The sequence below is a fragment of the Cryptomeria japonica genome, chromosome 7 (genome assembly GCF_030272615.1).
Source record: "Cryptomeria japonica chromosome 7, Sugi_1.0, whole genome shotgun sequence".
Lineage (NCBI taxonomy): Eukaryota > Viridiplantae > Streptophyta > Pinopsida > Cupressales > Cupressaceae > Cryptomeria > Cryptomeria japonica.
This window is the reverse complement of record NC_081411.1, coordinates 252347463-252356061: the sequence shown is the minus strand read 5'-3', so window position 1 is coordinate 252356061 and position 8599 is coordinate 252347463.

Below are 8599 nucleotides of genomic sequence, written 5' to 3'. Positions count from 1 at the left end.
TATTCCTGTCCATTCTATTCATGAACACAATGTCCTTTCAAATCCCATTGACATTCCACTTCTTGAGAAAGATCAAGGTATCCTTTCCATCCTTTATGATGATCCCATTAAAAGTCAAGAGCAAAGCACCTTTAAAGAGGATTCCAATGATCTTCCTCCTTGTCAAGATCAAATTATTCCTTCAGATCCTCCACAAGATCCACTTGTTCCTCCATCTCCTTGTCCTAATGCTCCATATACACTCCAAGATCACATTTCTTTTGATGATCCCATTATTTCTCCCATTCCATCTCTTGAAGACCCTATCATTGAACCATTTCCACCACACAATCCTAGTCCCCCACATGATCCTAATCCCCCTCATGATTCTAACATGTCAGTGCAAGATGTTCATGAACCCTTGATATGCATAATGGGTTCTTCCACTTTGGTCCAATCCGATCCACTTCAAGATCTCATTATTTCTCTCATATCATATCCACCTCATAATGGACTCACGTCTTCTTCCCAAAGAAAAGAGTATCCTACAAGTCAAGATATTCATAAAGGCAAAGGAGTAGACCTTCATGAGAAAGAACCCCTTCATATCAAAGAATATACTAATGGTCATGGCTACAAAGCTCACACTCAAGGTGTTGGTATCCCATCAAAGTCAAAATCAAAACATATCCCTTCCCCATCATCCCTTCCATCCATCTTAGGTCCTTATATCCCTTCATCCTCTATGCAAGGTCAGCAAAGGCACACATCCTTGAGTAAATTTCATCAATCCAAAAGAACTCCATTTCATTCATTTCCATCCATGCATTCCTTTCCCCCTCCAAGCAATTTGGATGCCAAGTATAAAAGCCATAAGTCTAGAAATCCACATGTATTTAAGGATCAACATGTCCAATCTAATCAACATGTCAAAAGAAAGAAAAATATGATTTATAAAGAAAAAGAAATATCCAAAAGGCCACAAAATCCCATTGAGCAAAGTAAAGCAAAGTCAAAATATATATGGGTTCCTAAATCCCTTCTGCAAGCAATGCACTCCAAGGAACCACAAAAGCATGAAAAATCAAAAACCATGTGGATCCCTAAGCGGCTCCTTGAAGCACAAAAGCCTAAAGAAACATCCAACTTGGCATCCAAAGTTACTATTCCTCCATCCGAACCTCTCAAATCTGTTCGTCCATCACCTTCTTCATCCGTTTTGGGCCCTTATGTCCCAAACTCCATAGCCTTTCCTGCGTCAAAATCTTAATATCCAAAATACATCTTTCCTCCATCAATCCATCACCCCTCAAGGTGTGTGCCAATGTTGATCTTGCCTTCATTTCCTTCCACTCAAGCCCAATTCTTCCAATACCCTATCCATTATCCAATGCATATTTTCCATCCTTCCATCCCTCTGGTCCAATCCTTTGCATAAATCCTTGCCTTAGTTTCGCCTCATTTTCCATGTCCTTATCCTACCAACGTCTTTGAGCATACTTTTAAAGGTCATGGTCCATTTATTTCAAGGCTACTATCCAAACAAAAAGATGTTTGAGTCCTTCTTCCATCCCCTATCATGTGTCCATCTTCTATTGAAAAACTCAAAAAAAGAAACAAAAACAAAAAGTGAAAAAAAAAGACAAAAGAAAAAAAGAAAAGAAAAAATAATTCGTCCACTGGTGAAAACCTGGCAAACAGGCCCCTTGGGCAAGTACCGTGATGAAAACCTGGCAAATAGGTGTCATGCGTAATCTATGAACTTCTTGCACAATCACACTTGGGGGCAGTTTTCCTCCTTCATATCCTATTGCCCTTCATTATCCTATCATACCATGTCATTACCCTTCCTTGTCCTATTGTCCCTCATGTCCAGTTTCCCTTTCCTCCTTTGATCTTGACAAGGCTGAGGATCATCATGAGCATCATGCATCTTGTTTGCAGCTTTCCGTCTATCATAGCTTTTGGTCATTTATCCATTTCCTTATTATAACCTTTCATCTATACTCCCTAGCTTATTGCAACTTTTTGCCATTATCCCGTATCCTATCCCAACCTTCAGTCCATGTCCCTTATCCATTCTTGGTCTTGCTTATCCTATCCATATCTTATCACTATCCATACACTCTTTTTCATTCTTTGATCTTGATCTGACATAAGGATGCAAAAATTTAAACATGGTTTCAAAAACCTCTTGACATGTCCCTCATGCCATGTCACTGCTTTACATTGTCATATCCAATCTCTTGTCCCATCACGCCATAGCCCTTGACAATTGCATCCGCATTGTCTCCATGATAAAAGGCCTTTGTCTTCCCTCTATCCACCATCATTTCAGCAAGCCTATTTATTCACCTATCATATTCCTTGCCTTGCTAGACACTAGGGGCAAAATCTCAAAAACATTTGAAAATGTCCTGAAAAAATCTCATAAAAACTTGAAAAATGTCCTGAAAAAAGATCATAAAAAATCAAAAAATGTCCTGAAAAAAAAAATTCAAAAAAATTGAAAAATGTCTTGAAAAAATCTCATAAAAATTGAAAAATGTCCTGAAATAAATCATAAAAAAAATCATATAATGTCCTGAAAAAATCTCATAAAAATTGAATATGATCCTGAAAAAAATCTCCAAAACATTTGAAAATGTCCTGAAAAAATCTTCAAAAAAAAAAAAAAATCAAATAAAGTCCTGAAAAAATTCAAAAACATCAAATAAAGTCCTGAAAAAATTCAAAAACATCAAATAAAGTCCTGAAAAAAATATCTAAAAATCAACAAATTGAAAATCCATAAAAATCATAAAAAGTCCTGAAAAAATGAACAAAAACATTTCAAAAACATTAAAATCCAAAAACACGCATTTTGCAATAAAGGATCTCTTTTTGTGCATAGACAGATCACTGAGCATCCATCCAATGACTCGCAATCAATCAAACACTGTGCTTTAATGAAATCATGCGTAAACAGATGAACTTTTTCAATCAACACCAGATATTCAAATTGATCACAATTGTCATATCAATCGAACGTTACCATCAAAATAATTTGTCCTTGGCTATACTATCATGGGTCTTATACAGGGTGTGGTATACTCGAAACCAGACTGTGTCCTGTCTTAGACGGGATACCACATGTCCTGAAACCAGACAGCATGATCGTCCTATCAGCACTTTCAACTTTTGACAACGAAGATCAAGGTGTTTGTTTGATTTGTTTGAATTTGTGCATCTTATCTTTTTATTGATTTATCTTTGGCTTCGGTCATGTTCCTATGTTGCTCGATGATGTCACTGAGTGATTTAGAGTGACCGGGATGGTTCATGATCCTTTTCTTTTTTTTGATTGTGATTGTTGTTTGTCTGTGATGTGCCTGTCTTTTGCAAAAAGGGTTGCATTTCAGCTCTGGCCTTCAATGCCATGATGCTACGCATCTATTTTGCTACATTAAAATATAGGTTCTCACCTACAAAGTGCATTACTGAAAGCAAGTTTTCCTTCATCTCTAACTATCCTCTGTCTAATTTCTTCTCACTGACATTTCTTCCGTTAGTCTTGGCAGTCCGTTTGATCCATTCGAACCTGTCATCTTCTGTCATTCTTATCGATCAATTGGCCTCTTTTCTAGATCTTTCCGGCCAATTCCTCGAGGGGGCATGCATATGTCATTGTCATTGTCTGGGGCATTTTCATTATTGTTCTTTGAAACAACACTCAAAATCGCATTGTCTCAAAGAGGGGCAAAATGTAGACACCTAAAAATGGTCAACGCTTGCAGGATCATACTTTAAGATTTGCGCATTGCCTCATTTTAGGTTTTTGCATCGCATTAACATTTCTCCTATGATTCGTACTTGGTTTTTATCATTTGCGAACATCGAGTCATTCTTCTACATTCTTCATTTATCTTGCTCTCGAATTTGGTCTTGTCAACAACACTATCTAGTCATGATTTTGATCGATCTTATCCTATTGCATCAATGTGTGTGCTTATTTGTCATCATTTTGGACATCGTCAATCCTAATTAGGGTTTTGTCCTCTTGTCAATCTTGCGATCAATTTGTCATCGATCGTTGTCCTCTTATCAATTTTGTCATCTGGCGATCAATTTATCATCAATCCTTCAATCTTGTCGTTTAACAATCAATTTGTCATCGATCATTGTCATGTTCGATCTTGTCATTTCGCGATCAATTTGTCATTGATCGTGGTCATTTTTAATCTTGTCATTTTGCAATCTATTTATCATCAACTCTTGTCATCTTGTTTGATCTTGTCATTTTGCGATCGATTTGTCATCGATCGTTGTCTGTCTCAAATATGTCAATTTGGATCAATTTGTCATTGTTCCTCGTCAATTGGCGCATTTTCTCAATCAAATCATTTATCACATTGGTCATTTATCAGTCCAAAATCAAATCATGATCGAGTCAATTATCTTTCATCAAGACCTAATTCATCTTCTAGGGTTTCGTGATTTAATCATTTAACCTTGTGTGTGTCATTTCTTCTTTTAGGATTAATAATTTATTTATTTATCCTAAGTCTTCTTGTCACAATTAAATTATTATTTAATTGGCTAATTAATTCCTCCTATTTTTGTAAATTAATTAATGAATGAGAAATTATTAATTAATTTACCTAATTTCCAAGTCATCATTTCTAACCTAATTTTCTAATTTCTCCTAAATTCCTAAATGTCTATTTCTATTTCAAATTCTTGTCATAAATCCTTGCATAGCAATTTGTCATAAATTGTCATAAATTGTCATAAATTGTCATAAATTGTCATAAATTGTCATAAACCCTTGCATAGCAATTTATCATACACATGTCATAATTTTGCTATTCTTGATTTGAATTTCCAGTCGAATCTCATCATGCTAATCTTGTCATCTCTCCAATTCTTCTATAAATTGGATGAATTTCTTCAATCTTGGCTAATAATGAGAATAATTGGTAATCAGACTATCGAATTTATGCTTCTAGTACTCTTGATCAAAAATCCTGTCTACTTGCTTTCAATTGTGTATGCACTTGTAGGTGAGATCCACAACCCTTTGGAGAGGAAAGAAGAACAATGGAGCCGCATGGAAGGAGCATTCAAATCGTCATCCGGTTTGCATAAATTTCTAGTTTTGTATGCTTTGTTTTCATGTCTCTATTGAATGTTGTTTAGGATAGATCATTGCAATGAATGCATTTGTGATTGAGCTAATATGTTTATCTTGTTTGTGATGATTTCCTATTTCCTATCTGCTATGTAGCATTGTTTTCTTTTCTTGAATCTATATCTGTTCTGGCTAGGCTTAAATGATTTCTTAACTCTTTCCTCAAACCTAGCATTCCTTTCAGGACATCTAGATGCAAAATGACCAATCTTATTACATGAAAAACATTTAAAAGGTTCTTTTCCTTCATACTTACTTTTGTTTGGTCCTTTAGGTACTCTTCTAGCAAATAAGGCTTCAAGTTTCTCAAATTATTCATCTTCTTTCCTCATGTCTTCCAATTATTTTGCATATAGGACTTTCCAATCACTTTTTTTGGTAGATGATGATGATGATGCATGAAAAGCAGGTTCAAACTTTATAGCTCCAGAAGATCCAAATTCTTCAAATTCAAAAGTAGATAATCTCCCAATCAAAATGTCTCTGTTAACTCAAGAGCTAGCCATTGTTCTCAACTCATTAATTGTAGTTGCCTTCATCTTGTAAGTAGGTGGAAGGGCTCTCAACACTTTGGAAACTATTTAATCTTCACTCAAAAATCCTCCACAACATTGAATTCCCATAACAATCTCATTTACTCTTTCCATAAACACAATAATTCTTTCTTTGTCTTCCATCTTTAGGTTTTCATATCTTACCCGGTAACCATCAAGTTTAGCAATTTTGACAATAGGATCACCTTCATTCAATGTCTTCAATTTATCCCACATAGCCTTTGTCGATGATTTATCAGTCAATCCCATGATCTGCTGATCAGTAAGTGCACACAAGAGGGCTTCTCTAGCTCTGCAATCATTTTCAATATTCTTATCCAAGTCCGTCGGAGCAGGATTGCCAAATGCCGGATCATAAGGTGTGTATCCTTTCTCAGTGATCTCCCAAATATCCTTTCTAAGACATCTAAGATGATGAGTCTCCATTCAAATTTTCCATATCCCATATTTTGTTCCATCGAGCTTAGGGATTTCTCTTCTAAAAATAGTTGCCAGTGGATTTGAAGTGTTAGCTGCCATAGGATCTATCTAAAGCGGTTAAGCTTGTGCAAAAGAGGACCAAAGCTCTGATACCAATTGTTAGGATAACCGATGAACAAATGAGAGGGGGGGGTGAATTAGTTGTTAACAAATTATATCATTTAATCTACTTAATAACCTTTAACCAGATTAAGTACCAGTAAAGCAGAAACAAATACTGGTAAACAACACAACTTAATAATTAAATAGATAATCAATGCAAAGCAACCATACCACATAACACCATGATTTGTACGTGGAAAACCCGGAAAGGGAAAAACCATGGTGGGAAGCCTACGCATAGTCAGATGATACTTTTGTAGAAAGTATGTGTTGCAATGAGGGGCCTGCACATGCAGGAAGGCACAGTGCCTAGAGCGTACTACTCATTACAAAAGAGTCTCACTGACTATAGAGATGTTACAATAATTTGAAGATAAATGGACAACAATCTAATAGAGTGAACTGTCAGAGATAGCATCTACCATGCATTATTACAGTCGCAATTAAGCTCAATACTGGAGGCCTTTGACCTCTTCCTTAATCTCAATTTGATCACCTATGATCGACCAAATATCCTTTGCATATGATATTGCATTCCAAGACCACAACTACATTTTCTTCAATGAGATCTTACATCATTTTATACAAACCCTAAGGCCTAAACCAATTAGGTCGGCCACCTAAAAGATATTACAATACGATCATTACATAATTCCATACTACAATGATATGCCATGTCGGCTTAAGACCAAAACAACAATAACCAATCCATAAATCATCCCTAAACATATTGGTAACGTGTAGAGTACACATTAATATGATACTGGTCCATAACCTAGATAGGTACCGAACCTATTTTGGCTCCACCATGCAAAAGAAAGTTCTTCAAGCAATTGAAGCACGATCAAAGAACATCTTCAGCATCCTAAAATCCATGTAGAAGTTCACTAATCCAAACATGTCGGAAGTGTCTAATAGATAATCTCCTCTACTGGTAACCAAAACCTGTCTGCCAGTAACCAACCATAACAATTAGTGTTGACATCAATGGGAAAACATCAATGCAACACATAATCAATTCATCCAATAATGCCAACACGTCTTTGGTCAATGACTACGTGGACCTCTTCTATGTGAGCATTGTCTTTTTCTTCTTCTATCACTATATTGAAAATGTCTTGGCTATTATTTTATGCATGTTTGCGAAACAACGACAACTTTTAACCTTTTTGCCATATTGCAAGCAATTTGGCCTTCTTTGATGGTCAGCCTGCAAAACTACAAAACTCTTTCTTTTCTCCTCGAAGAATATTTTGTTGCTATATCGCTAACAACTTGGTCAATGGATGGGTTGACTTGCAAAATAGTGAAAACCATTTTATCTTCTCCTTGCAGACCCTTCTTTCACTATATTGCAAAAGACTTGGTAGTCAAACAATGCTTGACTGCAAAACTATGATAATCTTCCCCCTTTTTGTCCTTATCGCTATGCTACAAATAACTTGTCTTAAGTGGGGTCCACCCTTGCCCTATTGCAATAACATTTTTCTTCTCATCACACTACCACTGAGAACTTGGTGGTTATCAACCTTTTTTGCCATATCACAAGCATTCAAGTAGTCAGTTAACTGTTGACTGTGAAATGATGATAACCTTTTCCTTTATCGCTAAGTCGTGGGTAGCTTAGGAAATGTGGGGTCCACAATAGAAAACTAGTGATAACCTTTTTATTGCAGCAACCAATCTCCTTTTTTTGTTAAATTGTAGCAACTCTAGTGGTAGTAAATGTTACACCCTTGAAACTATGAAAACCTTAACAATCACCTTTGTTTCAAGTCGTAGTTTTGTAGAAGGCATGATGGTGAAATAGAAATGACAACGAAACAACAAAAAACTTGGGTTCTTCCACAAAGAAATAAAACTTTCCTTCTTGCCTTGATCAAATACATTAATTTCATTATGTAGTCTAACTCCATGCTTGTCAGCCTGTTCAAGTCTGTATCTATGTATATTGACATCAATGACAACTCAATTCCAACAATCTCTCCCTTTGGCATTGATTTCAACCATGCATCCCATACTTGCATTTCATGATTTCCTTATCTGCCTTTGACATCAATGGCAAAGGGTGGATAAACTACTCTTGGCCTTTTCCCCTTTGACCATCTTCTCGTGGTAGAAAACTAATCAAAATTTCACTTGTTCAGCTACACATCCTACGATCAATCTGCTAACCCATTGGAGCAACAGTCTCCCCCTGAGATCTATAACTTCTATCCTCCACATTTGAAGTACACATAGGTTCATGGATGTATAGTCTCAAGTTATGAACTCCCCCTAAACCATAAATCTCTATTTCCATTTATATGTAGAA